Source organism: Rutidosis leptorrhynchoides, chromosome 5 (assembly GCF_046630445.1).
Source record: "Rutidosis leptorrhynchoides isolate AG116_Rl617_1_P2 chromosome 5, CSIRO_AGI_Rlap_v1, whole genome shotgun sequence".
Taxonomy (NCBI): domain Eukaryota; kingdom Viridiplantae; phylum Streptophyta; class Magnoliopsida; order Asterales; family Asteraceae; genus Rutidosis; species Rutidosis leptorrhynchoides.
The window spans coordinates 396,780,303-396,805,071 of record NC_092337.1 but is presented as its reverse complement, the minus strand read 5'-3'; the positions used below and the strand labels follow the sequence as shown (position 1 = coordinate 396,805,071).

Genomic DNA, 24,769 nt, shown 5'->3' with positions numbered 1-24,769 from the left:
ACATGTCCAAATATATATAAGATATAGGAAAAGTTAACAAGGATATGGTTAATATAGTTTTTATAATGTAAATTTCGTCCATACAACGTTAATTTTAGCAGATTTTGTTTTGCTCGCCAAATATTCATTACAACTCCGTTTAAAGTGAATCAAATTGCTATGGATTTTTTAAGAAGTAAATTTTACAAAAAAAATTCTAAAATTTCATCCCAAGTAGTAATGTTTAGAGCTGTACCCTCTTTTTGTGTCGGTGGACAGATTTGGAAAAATCCCGGCATCCACCCAATATATGATTTTTGATAAAATACTTTCACTTTGTTTAAAATCATGAAAAAAATACTGGAAGTCTTATTTACATATATTAACATATTTCCAAATTCTTAGCCTCGAACTCAAAGTCTGAGATAGGTTTTTAATTCCCAACCCAAAATAGCCCGCTTTTTACCGAATGGAGATTAAAGGATATATGTTAAGTTTCAAGGTGTTCTTCATATGTACAAGTTATAAGTTCTTATATTAACTTAATATAACATCATAATACATATAAATAAGTGTTATTAGAGTTAAGTTAGAAAGATTAGATTAGTTTTTCAAACAAGCTTGGTGTTCACCAAAACAAATTCTAGTTTTTACAAGTTTTATAAGTATAATAAGATAGCAACTATACAAGGAATTGAACAAGGATTTTGAGAAGTATTTTACCTTGATTATGAAGAGGAAAGTTACTGAGATTAAAGTATGATATGAGAGCATTCAACTGTGTGTTTTTAGTTTAAGAAAATGTGGAGTAAAAATGAGTTAAAATGGTCCTTATTTATAAGCTTATAATTTTGGCTTTTAGTAAAAATATCTAAGATAAGTTAAATTGTATTAAGTCATGCATGACATATTAAATTGATTAGGTCATGGATGACATATTACACAAATAATTGTATATTTCTATTTTTATATACCAATAGTAAATACTTCTAGAAGCTGTGTATAATACGGGTAAAAATACCGTAAGAATGTGAGTAGAATTCTTTGAGGAAATTGAACGGAAATACGAGTATAGCTATCCTTTATATGTATTGGTATATTATAAAGTGTATTCAATACTTCTAAGGATGTATTTACACTCGTAATACATTATATGTAAATACATTTTAACATAAGTTAATTACGTCGTTTAAATAGTAATATACATATTGTTTGAAAACTCTTTAACTTTGTAGTATGAAAATATATATATAATACTTTGTTAATATACTTAATGAGATATTTAATTATCATATTTTCAAGTTAAATATATATAAATCCATATATATACACAATAATTAAACAATTAAACAATTAAATCAAGTTATGACGTTCGTGAATCGTCAGAATAAAAGGGTGACCAAAAGCTTGTGTAAAACTCTTTTCGGAGGTTCAATATTTATTAAAATTCACTGCTTATCAAGTCGGAATTATATAAAGATTAAGTTTAAATTTGGTCGGAAATTTCAGGGGTCGTCACAACTAATCATTCCTCCTGAACCACAAATTACTCAACCAGAGATTGTCAAGGAAGAAACCATTAAATCAGAATCCTCTAGTGATTTAGATTCAACAATTTCAATCATGGAAAATCAGGAACCTCTAAGTATGGAAGATCGAATGAGAGCTACACGCACTGGCCAAGGTCATGCCATTAGTCAACCAGACATTAATGCGCCAGATTATGAAATCAAAGGACAAATCCTACACATGGTAACTAATCAGTGCCAATTTAGTGGTACGCCAAAAGAAGATCCAAACGAACATCTTCGAACCTTTAATAGGATCTGTACTCTATTTAAAATCAGAGAAGTTGAGGATGAACAGATCTATCTCATGTTATTTCCTTGGACCTTAAAAGGAGTAGCCAAAGATTAGTTAGAATCGTTACCTGAAGGGGCAATTGATACATGGGATGTTTTAGTTGAGAAATTTCTTAAAAGATTCTTTCCGGCATCTAAAGCCGTGAGACTTCAAGGAGAAATTGTTACGTTCACACAAAAGCCAAATGAAACTTTATATGAAGCGTGGACAAGATTTGGAAAATTGTTGAGAGGGTGTCCTCAACATGGCTTAGACACTTATCAAATAGTACAGATATTCTACCAATGATGCGACATTACTACACGAAAAGACATCGACATAGCAGCTGGTGGTTCCATTATGAAGAAAACCGCAACTGAAGCTTACAAAATTATTGATAACACAGCCTCCCACTCACATGAGTGGCATCAGGAAAAAGACATCGTTAGATCATCTAAAGCGGCTAGAGCCGATTCTAGCCATGACTTTGATTCCATTTCCGCAAAGTTAGACGCTTTCGAGAGACGAATGGAAAAGATGACTAAAGATATTCACGCAATACGAATTAGTTGTGAGCAGTGTGGAGGATCACATTTGACAAAAGATTGTCTCAGTATTGAACAAACAATGGAACAAAGAGAGAATGTTTCATACATGAACCAAAGGCCTGTAAATAATTATCAAAATAATTATCAACCGCCAAGACCAAACTACAATCAAAATCAGAATTATAATTGAAATGTTCCATACAACAATCAACAAAGTCCTAGCAATCAACAAATATCTAATAATACTTACAACCAGCAAAGACCTATTTTTCCAATTAAACCACCACAACCCGATGATAAAAAGCCAAATTTAGAAGATATGATGTCAAAGCTAGTTGAATCTCAAACGCAGTTTTTCACATCTCAGAAACAAACTAATGAACAAAATGCTCAAGCATTTAGAAATCAACAAGCTTCTATTCAAAATCTGGAACAAGAAGTGAGCAACCTAGCAAGGTTGATAGGTGAAAGAAAACCGGGGAGTCTACCTAGCGATACAAATGCTAACCCCCAAAATGAAACAGCTAAAGCCATTACCACAAGAAGTGGTATTACACTCAAACCACCTAAAATACCTGTAATTTCTGATGACTATATTCCCACTACACATGCATCACAGCCTAATCAAGAGAAGGAAAAAGAACCGGTAGTTGAAAAGGTTAATGAAGATAACATAGTTAAGGCAAAACCTTATGTTAAACCATACCAACCACCACTTCCTTACCCGAGTAAAATGAGAAAAGAAAGACTTGAAGCCGAGCAATCCAAATTCTTGGATATGTTTAAACAAATAAATGTCAATCTTCCTTTCATTGATGTGATTTCAGGAATGCCAAGATACGCTAAATTCCTGAAAGATCTAATCACAAATAGAAAGAAAATGGAAGAACTCTCGGCTGTTACAATGAATGCTAATTGTTCTGCAGTGCTATTGAATAAGCTACCAGAAAAACTCTCTGATCTAGGAAGTTTCACAATTCCATGTTTTCTGGGTAGTCTTAGTTCAATAGAAGCATTGGCAGACTTAGGTGCTAGTATAAATTTAATGTCGTATTCACTATACGTTAAACTAGACCTCGGAGAATTGAAACCAACACGAATAAGCATACAACTAGCCGATCGATCAGTAAAATATCCTTGAGGGATAATGGAGAACATGCTAGTTAAAGTTGGTACTTTAGTATTTCCAGTAGACTTTGTTATTCTGGACATGGAAGAAGATTCTCGAGTTCCTCTCATATTAGGAAGACCATTCTTAAACACGGCTAAAGCAATAATAGACGTGTTTGGTAAGAAACTGACCCTAAGTATAGAGGACGAGAGTGCTACTTTTTCTGTTAATAGAGCCATGCAACAACCGCAATCTGCAGATGATACATGTTATTATATTCAAACTATAGATTCACATGCAGAATTGTTCGAAGAATTTCCAGAATTACGAGGAATAGGAGAATGTTCTTTAGGAGAAGGAACTGAACCAATTGATGAAGCTGAAATGTTAGCTACACTCATGGCTAATGAATACGAACCAACAACAGAAGAACTTCAAATGCTAAAAGAGGAAAACAGATATCGATACAAATCATCGATAGAAGAACCACCAATATTAGAGTTAAAGCCACTTCCAAACCATTTGGAATACGCTTATTTACATGGTGAATCTGAATTACCTGTAATAATATCGTCTTCTCTTACTGAAAATGAAAAATCTCGACTCATTTATGTGCTAAAAGCTCATAAACCAGCTATTGCATGAAAGATTCATGACATTAAAGGCATAAGTCATTCGTATTGCACACATAAAATCCTTATGGAAGAAGGTCATAAAACATATGTGCAACGCCAGCGAAGACTAAATCCTAATATGCAAGATGTTGTTAAGAAAGAAATAATTAAACTGCTCGATGCAGGTTTAATTTATCCAATCTCTGATAGTCCATGGGTAAGCCCAGTTCAATGTGTACCTAAGAAGGGTGTCATGACCGTCATCACAAATGAAAAAGATGAGCTTATTCCTACTAGTACTGTAACAGGATGGCGTGTTTGTATTGATTATAGAAAATTAAATGACACCACCAGAAAAGATCACTTTCCCTTACCTTTCATTGATCAAATGTTGGAAAGGTTAGCTGGGAACAGTTACTATTGTTTTCTTGACAGTTTTTACGGATAGTTTCAAATTCCAATCGCACCCGAGGACCAAGATAAAACCACGTTCACGTGCCCTTATGGTACTTTTGCTTACAAACGCATGCCATTTGGACGTTGCAACGCCCCTGCAACCTTTCAAAGGTGCATGATGGCGATTTTTCACGACATGATAGAAGAATGCATGGAAGTTTTCATGGATAAATTTTCAGTCTTCGGTGATACTTTTGAAACATGTCTAGTTAATCTTGAACGAATGCTTATTAGATGCGAGCAATCAAATCTAGTTCTTAATTGGGAGAAATGCCATTTCATGGTTAGAGAAGGCATCGTTCTTGGTCATAAAATTTCAAAGGAAGGAATTGAAGTGGATAGAGCTAAAGTAGATGTAATTGCTAAACTTCCACATCCCACCAATGTTAGAGAAGTTAGGAGTTTTCTAGGGCATGCCAGTTTTTACCGACGTTTCATAAAAGATTTTTCTAAAATTACCACTCCTATGAACAAACTCCTTGAAAAGGATGCTCCATTCATCTTTTCGGATGAATGCATCAAATCTTTTAATATTCTTAAAGAAAAACTCACTAATGCACCGATCATGATAACTCCAAATTGGAATCTACCATTTGAACTCATGTGCGATGCAAGTGATTTTGCAATGGGAGCCGTTTTAGGTCAAAGAATTGAAAAATGATTTCAACCTATATATTATGCTAGTAAGACGTTACAAGGAGCATAAACAAATTACATAACTACTGAAAAAGAACTCCTTACTATTGTCTTTGCTTTTGACAAATTTCGTTCATATCTCGTTCTAGCTAAAACGGTGGTCTATACCGACCATTCTGCTCTTAGATACCTATTTTCAAAACAAGATGTCAAACCAAGATTAATCCGTTGGATCTTACTCTTACAAGAGTTCGATATTGAAATCCGAGACAAAAAGGGAGCATAAAATTTCGCCGCTGATCATCTTTCTCGTCTTGAAAATCCTGAATTAGAAGTTCTAAATGAATCGGCTATACAAGACAACTTTCCTGATGAATATCTATTGAAGATCGATTATAATGAAATTCCATGGTTTGCAGACTATGCAAACTACTTAGTATGTGGATTCCTTGAAAAAGGGTTGTCGTACCAAAAATGAAAGAAATTCTTTAGTGATATAAAATACTATTTTTGGGAAGATCCACATTTGTTTAAAAGTTGTCCTGATGGAATAATACGCCGATATGTATTTGGGGATGAAGCTAGTCAAATCTTAAACCATTGTCACACAGGACCAACAGGAGGGCATTATGGGCCTCAACTCACAACAAAAAAGTCTACGATGCTGGATTCTATTGGCCTACAATTTTCAAAGACGCACACCTTCTCTGTAAATCATGTGATGCTTGTCAAAGGGCCGGAAAAATAAGTCAACGTGATGAAATGCCACAAAATGTCATTCAAGTATGTGAAGTATTTGACGTTTAGGGTATTGACTTTATGGGTCCATTTCCAAAATCTCATAATAATCTCTACATTATCGTGGCCATTGATTATGTATCTAAATGGGCGGAAGCACAAGCTCTACCAACTAACGATGCACGAGTTGTATTCAACTTCTTAAAACGTCTTTTTACATGGTTTGGAACACTGAAAGCTTTAATAAGTGATCGGGGTACTCATTTTTGTAATAACCAACTTGAGAATGTTCTCAAAAGATATGGAGTAACTCATAAAATCTCAACCGCTTATCATCCACAAACAAGTGGACAAGTTGAAAATACCAACCGAGCTTTAAAACGTATTCTAAAGAAAACCGTAGGATCAAATCCGAAGGAATGGTCCATGAAATTGGAGGATGCACTTTGGGCTTTTAGAACAGCCTACAAAACTCCAATTGGAACCACACCTTTTAAACTCATTTACGGAAAAGCATGTCATCTTCCAGTAAAAATTGAGCACAAAGCATTTTGGGCTTTGAAGACATGTAATCTTGATTTACATGAAGCCGGACGTCTACGATTAAGTCAACTAAATGAATTAGAAGAATTAAGACATGATGCATATGAAAATTCGTTAATCTATAAGGAAAGAACGAAGAAATGGCATGATAAAAGAATCAGAAGTTCAAAAGAATTTAAGGAAGGAGAAAGAGTTCTTCTTTTCAATTCACGATTCAAGCTATTTCCTGGAAAATTGAAATCAAGATGGTCTGGACCATTCATAGTCAAAAGAGTTTTCCCGTACGGAACACTAGAGTTAATAAATTCAAATGGGATTGAATTTAAGGTTAATGGTCACAGAGTTAAACATTACATAGAAAATCCAATGGAAGTTGAAAATGAAGTTAATCACAATTTTGACACCACAGCTAACTAAGTGTGGGAAGATTCGAATCTTTTAAGGGTAATATGAATTTCTGTTAGAGTTAGATGTTCTGTTTTCGTGTAGTTCTCGAGAATGGAATCCGATTGGTCTTTCCCTAGCAGACCCTAAAGAACTAGTCTTCTCCCTCCATTCTGAATTTTTATTTCTTTTAGGTTTTACGAGATGAAGAATTCCTTTGATTTGAACCATGGTCTACTACTACACGCTATGATTACTAAATGTAATAATAACATCTTCCCGAGTGAACTAGTATCATTCATAAGAGGCAAAATGGACAAAGTAAGGAAAGAACTCAGGAAGAATCATAATAAGATACATTTTGGTAAAGGAAAGTCAAAATCCGCAATAAAAAGAAGAGCACGACACCTTGAAAGATGTCATAAATGCGAAAAATGGTCACACGAAGGGAAATGTTCGAACAATCAGACACATTCCAATACTGAGTTCGTTACTTTATGCAGAGAAGGACCGTTCATATGTTTAGTGAAATGTCCCGTTCTTATTGATTAAAAACGTTCCATATTAATTGATTTCGTTGCGAGGTTTTGACCTCTATATGAGACGTTTTTCAAAGACTGCATTCATTTTAAAACAAACCATAACCTTTATTTCATCAATAAAGGTTTAAAAAGTTTTACGTAGATTATCAAATAATGATAATCTAAAATATCCTGTTTACACACGACCATTACATAATGGTTTACAATACAAATATGTTACAACAAAATAAGTTTCTTGAATGCAGTTTTTACACAATATCATACAAGCATGGACTCCAAATCTCGTCCTTATTTAAGTATGCAACAGCGGAAGCTCTTAATAATCACCTGAGAATAAACATGCTTAAAACGTCAACAAAAATGTTGGTGAGTTATAGGTTTAACCTATATATATCAAATCATAATAATAGACCACAAGATTTCATATTTCAATACACATCCCATACATAGAGATAAAAATCATTCATATGGTGAACACCTGGTAACCGACATTAACAAGATGCATATATAAGAATATCCCCATCATTCCGGGACACCCTTCGGATATGATATAAATTTCGAAGTACTAAAGCATCCGGTACTTTGGATGGGGTTTGTTAGGCCCAATAGATCTATCTTTAGGATTCGCGTCAATTAGGGTGTCTGATCCCTAATTCTTAGATTACCAGACTTAATAAAAAGGGGCATATTCGATTTCGATAATTCAACCATAGAATGTAGTTTCACGTACTTGTGTCTATTTTGTAAATCATTTATAAAACCTGCATGTATTCTCATCCCAAAAATATTAGATTTTAAAAGTGGGACTATAACTCACTTTCACAGTTTTTTTACTTCGTCGGGAAGTAAGACTTGGCCACTGGTTGATTCACGAACCTATAACAATATATACATATATATCAAAGTATGTTCAAAATATATTTACAACACTTTTAATATATTTTGATGTTTTAAGTTTATTAAGTCAGCTGTCCTCGTTAGTAACCTACAACTAGTTGTCCACAGTTAGATGTACAGAAATAAATCGATAAATATTATCTTGAATCAATCCACGACCCAGTGTATACGTATCTTAGTATTTATCACAACTCAAACTATATATATTTTGAATCAACCTCAACCCTGTATAGCTAACTCCAACATTCACATATAGAGTGTCTATGGTTGTTCCGAAATATATATAGATGTGTCGACATGATAGGTCGAAACATTGTGTACGTGTCTATGGTATCTCAAGATTACATAATATACAATACAAGTTGATTAAGTTATGGTTGGAATAGATTTGTTACCAATTTTCACGTAGCTAAAATGAGAAAAATTATCCAATCTTGTTTTACCCATAACTTCTTCATTTTAAATCCGTTTTGAGTGAATCAAATTGCTATGGTTTCATATTGAACTCTATTTTATGAATCTAAATATAAAAAGTATAGGTTTATAGTCAGAAAAATAAGTTACAAGTCGTTTTTGTAAAGGTAGTCATTTCAGTCGAAAGAACGACGTCTAGATGACCATTTTAGAAAACATACTTCCACTTTGAGTTTAACCATAATTTTTGGATATAGTTTCATGTTCATAATAAAAATCATTTTCTCAGAATAACAACTTTTAAATCAAAGTTTATCATAATTTTTAATTAACTAACCCAAAACAGCCCGCGGTGTTACTACGACGGCGTAAATCCGGTTTTACGGTGTTTTTCGTGTTTCCAGGTTTTAAATCATTAAGTTAGCATATCATATAGATATAGAACATGTGTTTAGTTGATTTTAAAAGTCAAGTTAGAAGGATTAACTTTTGTTTGCGAACAAGTTTAGGATTAACTAAACTATGTTCTAGTGATTACAAGTTTAAACCTTCGAATAAGATAGCTTTATATGTATGAATCGAATGATGTTATGAACATCATTACTACCTTAAGTTCCTTGGATAAACCTACTGGAAAAGAGAAAAATGGATCTAGCTTCAACGGATCCTTGGATGGCTCGAAGTTCTTGAAGCAGAATCATGACACGAAAACAAGTTCAAGTAAGATCATCACTTGAAATAAGATTGTTATAGTTATAGAAATTGAACCAAAGTTTGAATATGATTATTACCTTGTATTAGAATGATTACCTACTGTAAGAAACAAATATTTCTTAAGGTTGGATGATCACCTTACAAGATTGGAAGTGAGCTAGCAAACTTGAAAGTATTCTTGATTTTATGTAACTAGAACTTGTAGAATTTATGAAGAACACTTAGAACTTGAAGATAGAACTTGAGAGAGATCAATTAGATGAATAAAATTGAAGAATGAAAGTGTTTGTAGGTGTTTTTGGTCATTGGTGTATGGATTAGATATAAAGGATATGTAATCTTGTTTTCATGTAAATAAGTCATGAATGATTACTCATATTTTTGTAATTTTATGAGATATTTCATGCTAGTTGCTAAATGATGGTTCCCACATGTGTTAGGTGACTCACATGGGCTGCTAAGAGCTGATCATTGGAGTGTATATACCAATAGTACATACATCTAAAAGCTGTGTATTGTACGAGTACGAATACGGGTGCATACGAGTAGAATTGTTGATGAAACTGAACGAGGATGTAATTGTAAGCATTTTTGTTAAGTAGAAGTATTTTGATAAGTGTATTGAAGTCTTTTAAAAGTGTATAAATACATATTAAAACACTACATGTATATACATTTTAACTGAGTCGTTAAGTCATCGTTAGTCGTTACATGTAAGTGTTGTTTTGAAACCTTTAGGTTAACGATCTTGTTAAATGTTGTTAACCCAATGTTTATAATATCAAATGAGATTTTAAATTATTATATTATCATGATATTATCATGTATGAATATCTCTTAATATGATATATATACATTAAATGTCTTTACAACGATAATCGTTACATATATGTCTCGTTTAAAAATCATTAAGTTAGTAGTCTTGTTTTTACATATGTAGTTCATTGTTAATATACTTAATGATATGTTTACTTATCATAGTATCATGTTAACTATATATATATCCATATATATATCATCATATAGTTTTTACAAGTTTTAACGTTCGTGAATCACCGGTCAACTTGGGTGGTCAATTGTCTATATGAAACATATTTCAATTAATCAAGTCTTAACAAGTTTGATTGCTTAACATGTTGGAAACATTTAATCATGTAAATATCAATCTCAATTAATATATATAAACATGGAAAAGTTCGGGTCACTACAGTACCTACCCGTTAAATAAATTTCGTCCCGAAATTTTAAGCTGTTGAAGGTGTTGACGAATCTTCTGGAAATAGATGCGGGTATTTCTTCTTCATCTGATCTTCACACTCCCAGGTGAACTCGGGTGCTCTACGAGCATTCCATCGAACCTTAACAATTGGTATCTTGTTTTGCTTAAGTCTTTTAACCTCACGATCCATTATTTCGACGGGTTCTTCGATGAATTGAAGTTTTTCGTTGATTTGGATTTCATCTAACGGAATAGTGAGATCTTCTTTAGCAAAACATTTCTTCAAATTCGAGACGTGGAAAGTGTTATGTACAGCCGCGAGTTGTTGAGGTAACTCAAGTCGGTAAGCTACTGGTCCGACACGATCAATAATCTTGAATGGTCCAATATACCTTGGATTTAATTTCCCTCGTTTACCAAATCGAACAACGCCTTTCCAAGGTGCAACTTTAAGCATAACCATCTCTCCAATTTCAAATTCTATATCTTTTCTTTTAATGTCAGCGTAGCTCTTTTGTCGACTTTGGACGGTTTTCAACCGTTGTTGAATTTGGATGATCTTCTCGGTAGTTTCTTGTATAATCTCCGGACCCGTAATCTGTCTATCCCCCACTTCACTCCAACAAATCGGAGACCTGCAATTTCTACCATAAAGTGCTTCAAACGGCGCCATCTCAATGCTTGAATGGTAGCTGTTGTTGTAGGAAAATTCTGCTAACGGTAGATGTCGATCCCAACTGTTTCCGAAATCAATAACACATGCTCGTAGCATGTCTTCAAGCGTTTGTATCGTCCTTTCACTCTGCCCATCAGTTTGTGGATGATAGGCAGTACTCATGTCTAGACGAGTTCCAAATGCTTGCTGTAATGTCGGCCAGAATCTTGAAATAAATCTGCCATCCCTATCAGAGATAATAGAGATTGGTATTCCATGTCTGGAGACGACTTCCTTCAAATACAGTCATGCTAACTTCTCCATCTTGTCATCTTCTCTTATTGGCAGGAAATGTGCTGATTTGGTGAGACGATCAACTATTACCCAAATAGTATCAAAACCACTTGCAGTCCTTGGCAATTTAGTGATGAAATCCATGGTAATGTTTTCCCATTTCCATTCCGGGATTTCGGGTTGTTGAAGTAGACCTGATGGTTTCTGATGCTCAGCTTTGACCTTAGAACACGTCAAACATTCTCCTACATATTTAGCAACATCGGCTTTCATACCCGGCCACCAAAAATGTTTCTTGAGATCCTTGTACATCTTCCCCGTTCCAGGATGTATTGAGTATCTGGTTTTATGAGCTTCTCTAAGTACCATTTCTCTCATATCTCCAAATTTTGGTACCCAAATCCTTTCAGCCCTATACCGGGTTCCGTCTTCCTGAATATTAAGATGCTTTTCCGATCCTTTGAGTATTTCATCCTTTAAATTTCCCTCTTTTAAAACTCCTTGTTGCGCCTCCTTTATTTGAGTAGTAAGGTTATTATGAATCATTATATTCATAGATTTTACTCGAATGGGTTCTCTGTCCTTCCTGCTCAAGGCATCGGCTACCACATTTGCCTTCCCCGGGTGGTAACGAATCTCAAAGTCGTAATCATTCAACAATTCAATCCACCTACGCTGCCTCATATTCAGTTGTTTCTGATTAAATATGTGTTGAAGACTTTTGTGGTCGGTATATATAATACTTTTGACCCCATATAAGTAGTGCCTCCAAGTCTTTAATGCAAAAAGAACCGCGCCTAATTCCAAATCATGCGTCGTATAATTTTGTTCGTGAATCTTCAATTGTCTAGACACATAAGCAATCACCTTCGTTCGTTGCATTAATACACAACCGAGACCTTGCTTTGATGCGTCACAATAAATCACAAAATCATCATTCCCTTCAGGCAATGACAATATAGGTGCCGTAGTTAGCTTTTTCTTCAATAACTGAAACGCTTTCTCTTGTTCATCATTCCATTCAAATTTCTTCCCTTTATGCGTTAATGCAGTCAAGGGTTTTGCTATTCTGGAAAAGTCTTGGATGAACCTTCTGTAGTAACCAGCTAGACCTAATAACTGGCGTATGTGTTTCGGAGTTTTCGGGGTTTCCCACTTTTCAACAGTTTCTATCTTTGCCGGATCCACCTTAATACCTTCTTTGTTCTCTATGTGACCGAGGAATTGAACTTCTTCCAACCAAAATGCACACTTTGAAAACTTAGCGTACAATTCTTCCTTCCTCAATACTTCTAACACCTTTCTCAAATGTTCACCGTGTTCTTGGTCATTCTTTGAGTAAATAAGTATGTCATCAATGAAAACAATGACAAACTTGTCAAGGTATGGTCCACACACTCGGTTCATAAGGTCCATGAACACAGCTGGTGCATTAGTTAAACCAAACGGCATGATCATAAACTCGTAATGACCGTAACGTGTTCTGAAAGCAGTCTTTGGAATATCGTCTTCTTTCACCCGCATTTGATGATACCCGGAACGTAATTCAATCTTTGAATAAACAGATGAGCCTTGTATTTGATCAAATAAGTCGTCGATTCTCGGTAATGGGTAGCGGTTCTTGATGGTAAGTTTGTTCAACTCTCGGTAGTCGATACACAACCTGAATGTACCATCTTTCTTCTTGACAAACAAAACAGGAGCTCCCCACGGTGATGTGCTTGGTCGAATGAAACCACGCTCTAAAAGTTCTTGTAATTGGCTTTGCAGTTCTTTCATCTCGCTGGGTGCGAGTCTGTAAGGAGCACGAGCTATTGGTGCAGCTCCTGGTACAAGATCTATTTGAAATTCAACGGATCGATGTGGGGGTAATCCCGGTAATTCTTTCGGAAATACATCGGGAAATTCTTTTGCAATGGGAACATCATTGATGCTCTTTTCTTCAGTTTGTACTTTCTCGACGTGTGCTAGAACAGCATAGCAACCTTTTCTTATTAGTTTTTGTGCCTTCAAATTACTAATAAGATGTAGCTTCGTGTTGCCCTTTTCTCCGTACACCATTAAGGGTTTTCCTTTTTCTCGTATAATGCGAATTGCATTTTTGTAACAAACGATCTCTGCTTTCACTTCTTTCAACCAGTCCATACCGATTATCACATCAAAACTCCCTAACTCTACTGGTATCAAATCAATCTTAAATGTTTTGCTAACCAGTTTAATTTCTCGATTCCGACATATGTTATCTGCTGAAATTAATTTACCATTTGCTAATTCGAGTAAAAATTTACTATCCAAAGGCGTCAATGGACAACTTAATTTAGCACAAAAATCTCTACTCATATAGCTTCTATCCGCACCCGAATCAAATAAAACGTAAGCAGATTTATTGTCAATAAGAAACGTACCCGTAACAAGCTCCGGGTCTTCCTGTGCCTCTGCCGCATTAATATTGAAAACTCTTCCGCGGCTTTGTCCATTCGTGTTCTCCTGGTTCGGGAAATTTCTAATAATGTGGCCCGGTTTTCCACATTTATAACAAACTACATTGGCATAACTTGCTCCGACACTACTTGCTCCGCCATTACTCATTCCGACACCATTTGTTCTATTAACCCCTGGTCCGTAGACCTCACACTTCGCCGCGCTATGACCATTTCTTTTACACTTGTTGCAAAATTTGGTGCAGAACCCCGAGTGATACTTTTCACACCTTTGGCATAGCTGCTTCTGATTGTTGTTGTTGCTGCGGTTATTATTGTTGTTGGGATGATTGTTGTAGTTGTTGTTGTTGTTGTTGGGCCGTTTGTTGTAGTTGCGATAGATGTTGCGATTGTTGGGATAATTGTTGCGATTATTGTTGTAATTACTGTTGTTGTTGTATTGGTGATTCTTATCACCGTTTTCCTCCCACTTTCTTTTGACTTGCTTCACATTGGCCTCTTCAGCAGTCTTTTCTTTAATTCTTTCTTCAATCTGGTTCACTAGTTTGTGAGCCATTCTACATGCCTGTTGTATGGAGGCGGGCTCGTGTGAACTTATATCTTCTTGGATTCTTTCCGGTAATCATTTCACAAACGCATCGATCTTCTCTTCCTCATCTTCAAATGCTCCCGGACACAATAGGCACAATTCTGTGAATCGTCTTTCGTAAGTGGTAATATCAAATCCTTGGGTTCGTAACCCTCTAAGTTCTGTCTTGAGCTTATTGACCTCGGTTCTGGGACGGTACTTCTAGTTCATCAAGTGCTTGAATGTTGACCACGGTAGTGCGTACGCATCATCTTGTCCCACTTGCTCTAGATAGGTATTCCACCATGTTAACGCAGAACCTGTGAAGGTATGCGTAGCGTACTTCACTTTGTCCTCTTCAGTACACTTACTTATGGCAAACACCGATTCGACCTTCTCGGTCCACCGTTTCAATCCGATCGGTCCTTCGGTTCCATCAAATTCCAAAGGTTTTGCAGGCAGTGAATTCTTTGTAGGTGCATCCTACACGATTTCCTGTACTGCTAGATCCAAGGTTATTGTTGGTATGTAGCGCAGCCTGTACTGCGGCTATGTTTGAAACTAGAAAAGTACGGAATTCCTCTTCATTCATATTCACGGTGTGTCGAGTAGTCGGTGCCATTTCCTTCAAAATAGTCAAATGGAACAAGTTAATCATACAGAATATTAAGAGTAGTTAATAGTATTTTGTAGCATAATATGAACTTATTTAGAAAAGCTTTTTCTTCATATTAGCATTTTATAAGTTTAAATTCGGGTAGTACCTACCCGTTAAGTTCATACTTAGTAGCTAATATACAATTCAACTACTACAATTCTATATGAAAAACTGATTATAATAATATTTCGCATTCAAACTTTTACACAATATTTTACAAACTTACAATACCGCTTATTTTACATATAGCATGAAATATAGCACACAATAAATTTGATACAAGATGGTTGTGAAGATAATTCTAGCTAGTACACAAGTCGTTCAGCAAAGGTAATAAAGACACGTAATTCATACGTCCAGAAACAAGTCATGCATTCTGGTTTTACTAGGATTACTTCCCATCCTTGGTCTTGTGGAACATAACCGTTATGGCCGTTGATAAGACAGCGTGTTGTAACGTCGTCAAAGGGACGAGGGTTACGTAATGTCCAACAGTCCCTTAACAATCTAAAAACCTCATTTCTTACCACAATTACCGACTCCGTCACTTGTGGAAACGTTTTGTTTAATAGTTGTAGCCCGATGTTCTTGTTCTCACTTTGGTGAGAAGCGAACATTACTAATCCGTAAGCATAACATGCTTCTTTATGTTGCATGTTAGCCGCTTTTTCTAAATCACGAAGTCCAATATTCGGATATATTGAGTCAAAATAATTTCTTAACCCATTGCGTAAAATAGCATTTGGGTTCCCCGCAATATATGCGTCAAAGTAAACACATTGTAACTTATGGATTTCCCAATGTGATATCCCCCATCTTTCGAACGAAAACCTTTTATAAACCAAGGCATTCTTGGAACGTTCTTCGAATGTCTTACAAACTGATCTCGCCTTAAATAGTTGTGCCGAAGAATTCTGACCGACTCTAGACAAGATTTCATCAATCATGTCTCCGGGTAGGTCTCTTAAAATATTGGGTTGTCTATCCATTTTGTGTTTTTATACTGTAAAATAGATAAGAGTTAGATTCATAAAAAAAATACTTATTAATACAAGCAATTTTTACATATATCATAAAGCATAAGCACACTATATTACATATATTACACCACACGAATACAACTATCTTATTCCGACTCGCTTGTTTCTTCTTCTTCGGTTTTGGTTTGTTTTGCCAAGTTTCTAGGGATATATGATGTTCCCCTAATACGAGCCGTCGTTTTCCACATTGGTTTAGAAAAACCTGGTGGTTTAGAGGTTCCCGGGTCATTGTTACAACTTAAGGACTTCGGGGGTTGACAATACGTATAAAGTTCATCTGGGTTGGAATTAGATTTCTCTATTTTTATGCCCTTTCCCTTATTATTTTATTTTGCCTTTTTAAATTCAGTTGGGGTAATTTCTATAACATCATCGGAATTCTCTTCGGAATCCGATTCATCGGAGAATTGGTAATCCTCCCAATATTTTGCTTCCTTGGCAGAAACACCATTGACCATAATTGTGGTGACCCGGGAATTTTCGACCAAATTTAACCTTGAATCTTATATGGTTTCGACACGATAAGCAAAGTCTGTAATGTTGAGTCTTAAAACTTTTGAACTATTTACATGGCTTCAGTTAACCTTTGACTACTCCCGACGATTCGCGAACAATTGTGTGAATGTAAATAGGAAAAAATATATATATATATATATATATATATATATATATATATATATATATATATATATATATATATATATATATATATATAATGCAATTATTAGATATAAAATAACTAAAGATATAATTATTATATTAATATTGATGTTATTACTTTCGTTATTATCATTAATATTAATATCAATATTATTATTATATATATATATATATATATATATATATATATATATATATATATATATATATATATATATATATATATATATATGAAAATTTGATACATGTAATTAATAAGGATATGGTTATTATTAGTAATAGCATTATTATTCTAATTAGTGGTAGAAATATGAATTTTGTTATTATTAAGATTATTAATATTATATTTTTTTTAATACTCATTATCATAAAAATTATTATTAATATTATAAAATTACCATTAATAATATTATTTTTTTATATTATTATTATCATTGTTGTTAATATTATCATTTATTAATATTTTTATTGTTATTAGTATCATTAATATTAATATATTTATTAATGTTAAATACATAATTCATATAAAAGAAAGAAAAGAGATAGGATTCTGTTGAAGGTTATTTTCAACCTGTTGGAAATTGGTACTACTGTCCCTTGATTGTGCTGAATGACAAAAACGAGATTGAATACCAACAAATGCAGTTTAGGGTCACTATCTTTTATTTTATTTTTATTTTTTCCTCTTGAATTATTCTTCTGCGTACATATTCCTGTTAACCCAAAAATCCTTATAAAGCAAACGATGTATTCTTGTTATTGGAAGATCATTCGGTTACTCGCCAACAAAATCAACTATAATTACTTTCAGCCTCAAATTATAGTGGAAGTATTATATTACAGCTCGATATCTCGGTCACTTCAATTTTTTTTCAAAATATCGAATTCAACTCAATCTTCAAAATCCAAAAATGCAGATGTGTTAGGATGCTTATAGCTAAACTATCTGCAAGATTTCAAGTTCCAATTTTTGATATCAAATTCGAATTCGGAGGTCAAAGTTTAATTTCAAAAAAGTCAAACAATTTGTTCTTCGCAAAATTCGAATTCCAGTTAAAGTTTTTGGATCAATGGATGATTTGAAAAGTTTCTAAGAAGGATTTAAAACCTATTTCATGAAGAAATTATTGTCTAAAAATGTATAGAATTCAAAATCAATTTTTTTTTCTTTTAAAACCGCGAACAGCAACAGCAGTTTGTTAATATATATATATATATATATATATATATATATATATATATATATATATATATATATATATATATATATATATATATATTTTTTTTTTTTTTTTGATTGGTGATTTATTTAATCACCCAATAGATCGTGTTCTGTTTCTCAAAAAGCCTAATTAAAACTGGTTAATAGTGTTGGAATGGGATAGGGTTCTGATCGATTGAAATTGTGAAGGAAGAAGAAGAAACCGAAAACAAGATTAAATGAAATTAGTTTATGTGTTATATCAGAAAAGCAAAGTCAGTCGAGTGGCTGGGGGTGTTATCGGGTGTGCGAGAGGTCTCGGGTTCGAGACCAGGCGTGGGCTGTTTTCTATTTTTTTGGGATTCATTATATTTGAGGTAGTTTTCTAAACTTGTTATTTTTATTTTTAATATTATTATTATTATTATTATTAATTATATTATTGTTATTATGTTAAGTATTATTATCATTAATATAAATAAATATTACTAATGTTATTATCTTTAATATTAAAATTAGTATCACTAAAAATTATTATTATTATTAATAAGTATGACTATTATTATTATGATTTGAAATACCAATTGAGGTTATAGAAGCTTTAGTTATTCGTTCACAAATTAAACATAAAGATCTTGATTAGGATTAACATAAGTTTCGATATTAATATTACCACTAGTAATGAAATTGCTATAATAATAATTATTATTAAGTATTATGTAAAAATTATTATTTTCATTATTATTATTAATAAACTGTTCATTTCAATAAGAATTATTGTTATTAACATTATTATAAGATTTATCATTAATATTATATTTAATAAAATCATTAATATCTATATCATTATTATTAACACTTGTATTATCATTATCTTTATTTTAATCACTACTAGTATTATTTTAGTATCATTATAATTACTATTTTAACAAACAAATTAATTATATACATATAAAATATATCAACTAATATATACATATGTATTTTATCATATAGAAACTCTAATATATATTATTATTATTAACAAGTTATAATGAAAGATAAACACTAGTTAAATAAAATATATAAATTAAATATATCTACATCTATATAACAAACAAATTAACAAGCATATTATTAATAATAATATATATCTATTCGATTCCAATTATGTGTGTTAATATATATACAAATAATATAGGTTCGTAAATCCGAGGCCAACCCTACATTGTTCAGTTGTTTAATGTCGTTATATGTATTTTTACTACAAAATACATTAGGTGAGTTTCATTTGCTTCATTTTACTCTTTACATTTTTGGGACTGAGAATACATGCGCTGCTTTTACAACTGCTATATTAAATGCTTTTGAAATACATTTTAAACTGAGAATACATGCAAATACTTTATTAACTGTTTTAAAATATTTTTATGGGTGAGTTTCATTTACCTTTTTACCCTTTATATTTTTTGGGCTGAGAATACATGCGCAACTTTTATAACTGTTTTACGAAATAGACACAAGTAATCGAAATTACGTTCTATGGTTGAATGATCGAAACTGAATATGCCCCTTTTTATTAAGTCTGGTAATCTAAGAATTATGGAACAGACACCCTAATTGACGCGAACTCTAAAGATAGATCTATCGGGCCCAACAAGCCCCATCCAAAGTACCGGATGCTTTAGTACTTCGAAATTTATATCATGTCCGAAGGAGGATCCCGGAATGATGGGGATATTCTTATATGCATATTGTGAATGTCGGTTACCAGGTGTTCAATCCATATGAATGATATTCTTGTCTCTATGCATGGGACGTATGATTATGAGAAATGGAAGTATGAAATCTTGTGGTCTATTAAAATTATGAAATGATTCTTTATGATAAACTAATGAACTCACCAACCTTTTGGTTGACACTTTAAAGCATGTTTATTCTCAGGTACAAAAGAAATCTTCCGCTGTGCATTTGCTCATATTAGAGATATTACTTGGAGTCATTCATGACATATTTCAAAATATGTTGCATTCGAGTCGTTGAGTTCATCAAGATTATTATTAAGTCAATTATATTTGGATATATTATGAAATGCTTTACATGCCTGTCAACTGTCGATGTAACGAAAGTTTGTCTTTTAAAAACGAATGCAATGTTTGTAAAATTTATCATATAGAGGTCAATTACCTCGCGATGTAATCAACTGTTGTAAATCATTTGTAATCGATATGGACTTCGTCCGGATGGATTAGGACGGGGCATTTCAGTTGGTATCAGAGCGGTGGTCTTAGCGAACCAGGTCTGCATTAGTGTGTATAACTGATAAGTCGTTAGGATGCATTAGTGAGTCTGGACTTCGACCGTGTCTGCATGTCAAAAGTTTTGCTTATCATTTCTAGTCGGAAATCAGCTGCTTATCATTTTTAGTCTAGACACATCTTACTGCATTGATTGCATGAATAGTGTACAGACAAGATTCATATCGTAGCGTATCTGTTACTGTAAACCTTACCTGGCATATCCCGTAAATTCCTCCGTGATCTACGAAACCTTTTGTTCTATATATATGGATATTCTATGTAATTAAGAATACCATCCGTTAGCCGGAAAATTATTTCATATCTAAAAATTCTTTATTCAATCGTACGAAATGGAATTCGTCATTAGTTCAAGTCACTCGGATTCCGAAATGGAATCCCATTCAAGCTCCGAAAGCAGTGTAACCGGAATGAATCAACCAATCAGTCATCATCTATTCTGGATAAATTGGGGATGGGTTCGTAGCCTCCTCAATCATTGGAGACAAGAAGAAGGTGATCCTTTCCATCCTCCACATTGCTCTATTGGCAAAGAACCTGAAGTACTTACCAGTGAACCTGTTCGAAATACTAACTTTTCTCTCATTTCCAGAGTATCTCGCCACGATTATATACTATACCAAATTTTAGATTATATTTATCCGCTAGTCCGAACTGAAAATCACCCCGGTGTAATAGAAGAAGTCAACGAGCTTCGCGCTCGGGTAGTGGCTTTAGAGAATATGGTGCGAAGGTTACAAACACCAGCAGCAGCACCAGCAGCATAACCAGTACCACCACCAATGTCAACAGTACCATCACCACCACCAACATCAACATCCGCATCCCATACCTCAACATCTTAATCTATACCTCAAACATCAACGTCATATACACCATGGATACCAAGGAGTACCAACAACAACAACATCATCACACGTCTCAACCTCACAATCTATACCTCAAGCATAATCATCGTTCTACGAATTGTTTTATGAATCGTTCTACATAAACTATCTTCGTCCTTCATGGTGATTAAGTAATCTCTAATATTTTAGAGATTATGTACTCTAGTTCTAGCCGTAAATCTGATGAGTTTAATATCACATTGACTCATTAAATCCATAATTACGTCTGAAGAAAATATATATGTATATATGTTTTCATAAAGATTGTAATTAAAATTTTTATTGTACAAACTGTTAATGGTGAAAATATTTTAACGGGTAGGTAATACCCGAGGAATATTTAGATTTTGCATTAATAAGTTACACTGTACATTCTTCGAATCTGATTCAACAGTCATTTACTATCCTACTTACATCCACCGATATAAGAATTCGTTCACCACCGAATAACCATTTTCATTCAATTTCATATTTGGATTTTGATCTATAATAATCCAACAAGTGGCATAATGAAGAAAACATTTGACATAATAAAATTTGTTCGAAACAAACAAATTAACTATGAGAAATTTGTTAAGAATCCACGCTAACTGTTCCTAGCTAATTGTTCCCAACTAATTGATTACACTTTATTTATCACAATTTAATTATCGCAATTTACATTCTCGCAATTTTGTTTATCGTCATTTAATTTCTGTTATTTACTTTATGCATTTTATTTATCGTCATTTAGTTTCTGTATTTATTTCACGCACTTTAAATATAGGGACACGTATACAAGGTTTTGACATATCATATCGACGCATCTATATATATTATTTGGAATAACCATAGACACTCTATATGCAGTAATGATCGAGTTCTCTATACAGGGTTGAGGTTGATTCTATAATAATATATATACTTTGAGTTGTGATCGAGTCTGAGACATGTACACGGGTCACGATACGTATTAATTAATTCGAATATTATATATTAAATTATATATGAATTATTGGACTGTCAACTGTTTACTATCGTCTGTGGACGAATATTATTGGACAATTAAAATGAATTAAAATACTGACTATAACATATGAAACTAAATAATTCTTCAAGTTGCCACTTGATTTCATCTTAAACCTCATTTGTATCTTGACGATTACAATCTGCGTTCAAACCTTTCATGATTCTTGAAAACACCTCAATCGGGAGGATGAATCAACCACAACTTCATCTATGGAAGAAAAGATTGATGCATATAGTTATGTACCTGAAAAACTCTCGAAACCAGAGTCATAGTTTAACACGTATCCGCGTTAAATCTTTTGGCATTTATTAGCAAAAAAATAACTTTGCGATTCCTTTTCAAATTAGCCAATTTTGTCACAGCTCCAGCAAATCAACTTCGAATTTTCATTCGAATAAGCTTTATTATAACCTTGATATATAAGTTTCCTTTCGTCATCGTTACCGGAGAACTTTTTATATTCCACCATATTACCATCAGCGTTTAATCATCTAAAAACACAATTCTCTGAAAACACCTCAGATAGATAATCGACAATTTAGATATGATAGCATTAAATGCAGAGGAAATAGTAAAATCGTAGATGGCCTAAACGGCCACGAGTTTGATAACAAAATAATGGAGTGTTTGGAACGCTCGATAGAAAATTTGATACTGAAAAACGGATTGAGCTAACCATGAAGGAGACCAAGAACAAATACAAGGACCAAACCCTATATTCAAAGGATTCAGATAATTCTGGATCCGTTGAAATCTTTAGAGAATCTCTTGCTCCGAAGTCATGTTAAAATCTTGAGGAAAATCTTTCTCCATCAACCATCGAACTTAGAAATTCCAAAATATCATCATCAATATCTTCGATATTTCTGAGGATATTTTCATAAATATTCTCGTCCGAAATTATATACCTCTTCGTGCTTCCTGTGTATCATTATATTGGAAACATTCAATAGAAAATTTAGTACCGAAAAGCAGATTATGTGAAACTATGAAGAAAGCCGTGGACAAATCATAAAGAAAAGGTTTGACTTCAAAGAATCCAAATGATTCTGTTTCTGATGAAATCTTTAGCGAATACCTTGCTTCCGAATCTAAACCCTTACGGATAAATCTTCTTCATCATCCATCGATATTAGAAATTCCAAGATATCATCGTATCTTTCATTATAAATATCCTCCATATTTCTGAAGATATTTTCGTAACTAATCATATCTGAAATCATTAATCTCTTCGTGCTATCAGTGTTGCATCATATAGAAACTGTTAGTTTCTATATTCTATAAACTTTTGAGTTTAAAACACAAATGTTTTGAAGTAGTGTTGGGAACTGATGCATGAGTTAGTATAATATAATGACACTTGATCAACGTGATTATATTACAGTAAGTCATGCTGAGTTTCTAAATGGAACATGATGATTCACAGATTATAACGTCATTATGTGCCATGTTACATAACTCTTACATCTTATCTGATATATAAACATATCAAGAAAATATTTTTCTTGATAGTTCTATCTTTTCCGTGATATTCTGGTAACTTGACAAGTCAAGATCATACCATTACAATTTCCTTCTTAAATACATTAACTATGATCATTCCGAAATTCATATCTATGAATTCTGGACCGTTGCTCGCTTTACTAGAGGTCGAGAGGATAATAACAAGGCAAAGAGATCCAAAATATAAGAGGAAATATAAAGCCCAATGACAACACCAAAATTACAAACCGTGGATATCAGTACGTATGGAAATATAAAGACACGGGAGGATTATAAATACAATAATCCCTAGAGCATAGTAGAAATAAATAGATTCTTCCGGTGGGAGTAGGAAAAGAAGAACGATCATTGCGATAGTCAGAATAAGAACAAGGATTAGAACCGGATTAAGCATTATTATAATCTTTTGGATATATAAACTGAGAAAGAAGGTATAGAAGTGGTGGAAACTAATGGAACGAAAAAGGTAAATTTATAATGAAAATATCAAACAGTGTAATCGAGGCAGATCTCCGCATTTAATTATAGAGATCTTAATTCCCTTATTCGCCGAAGAATCTAATCTTTTAAATTTCGAAAATTCTCTTTTAAATCCCTTGAATTCCGGAATTCAACCAAGGCCACGTCATAAGTTAAAACGAAACTTCATTTATTCATTTCACTCTTTTGTGATAGCTTCATTCGCGCTCTTCGAATAATCAAATTATTTTATCTGTGTTATTCAATAATGATAAAAACTCTATTTATCAGCTCATATTCGTCAGGAAAACATATTTATTGTTAGCCATGACGACCTCACTCAAATTTCGGGACGAAATTTCTTTAACGGGTAGGTACTGTGATGACCCGGGAATTTTCGACCAAATTTAACCTTGAATCTTATATGGTTTCGACACGATAAGCAAAGTCTGTAATGTTG

The 24,769-nt window shown here is 33.4% G+C and overlaps 1 non-coding gene across 1 annotated transcript; it reads right to left on the bottom strand.

Annotated features, from left to right (window-relative positions):
* Positions 1–1,986: 1,986 nt before the first annotated feature.
* Positions 1,987–2,093, bottom strand: LOC139850800 (small nucleolar RNA R71). The gene has a single exon (XR_011760180.1). It is a non-coding gene; the product is annotated as a small nucleolar RNA R71 (small nucleolar RNA).
* Positions 2,094–24,769: the final 22,676 nt, after the last annotated feature.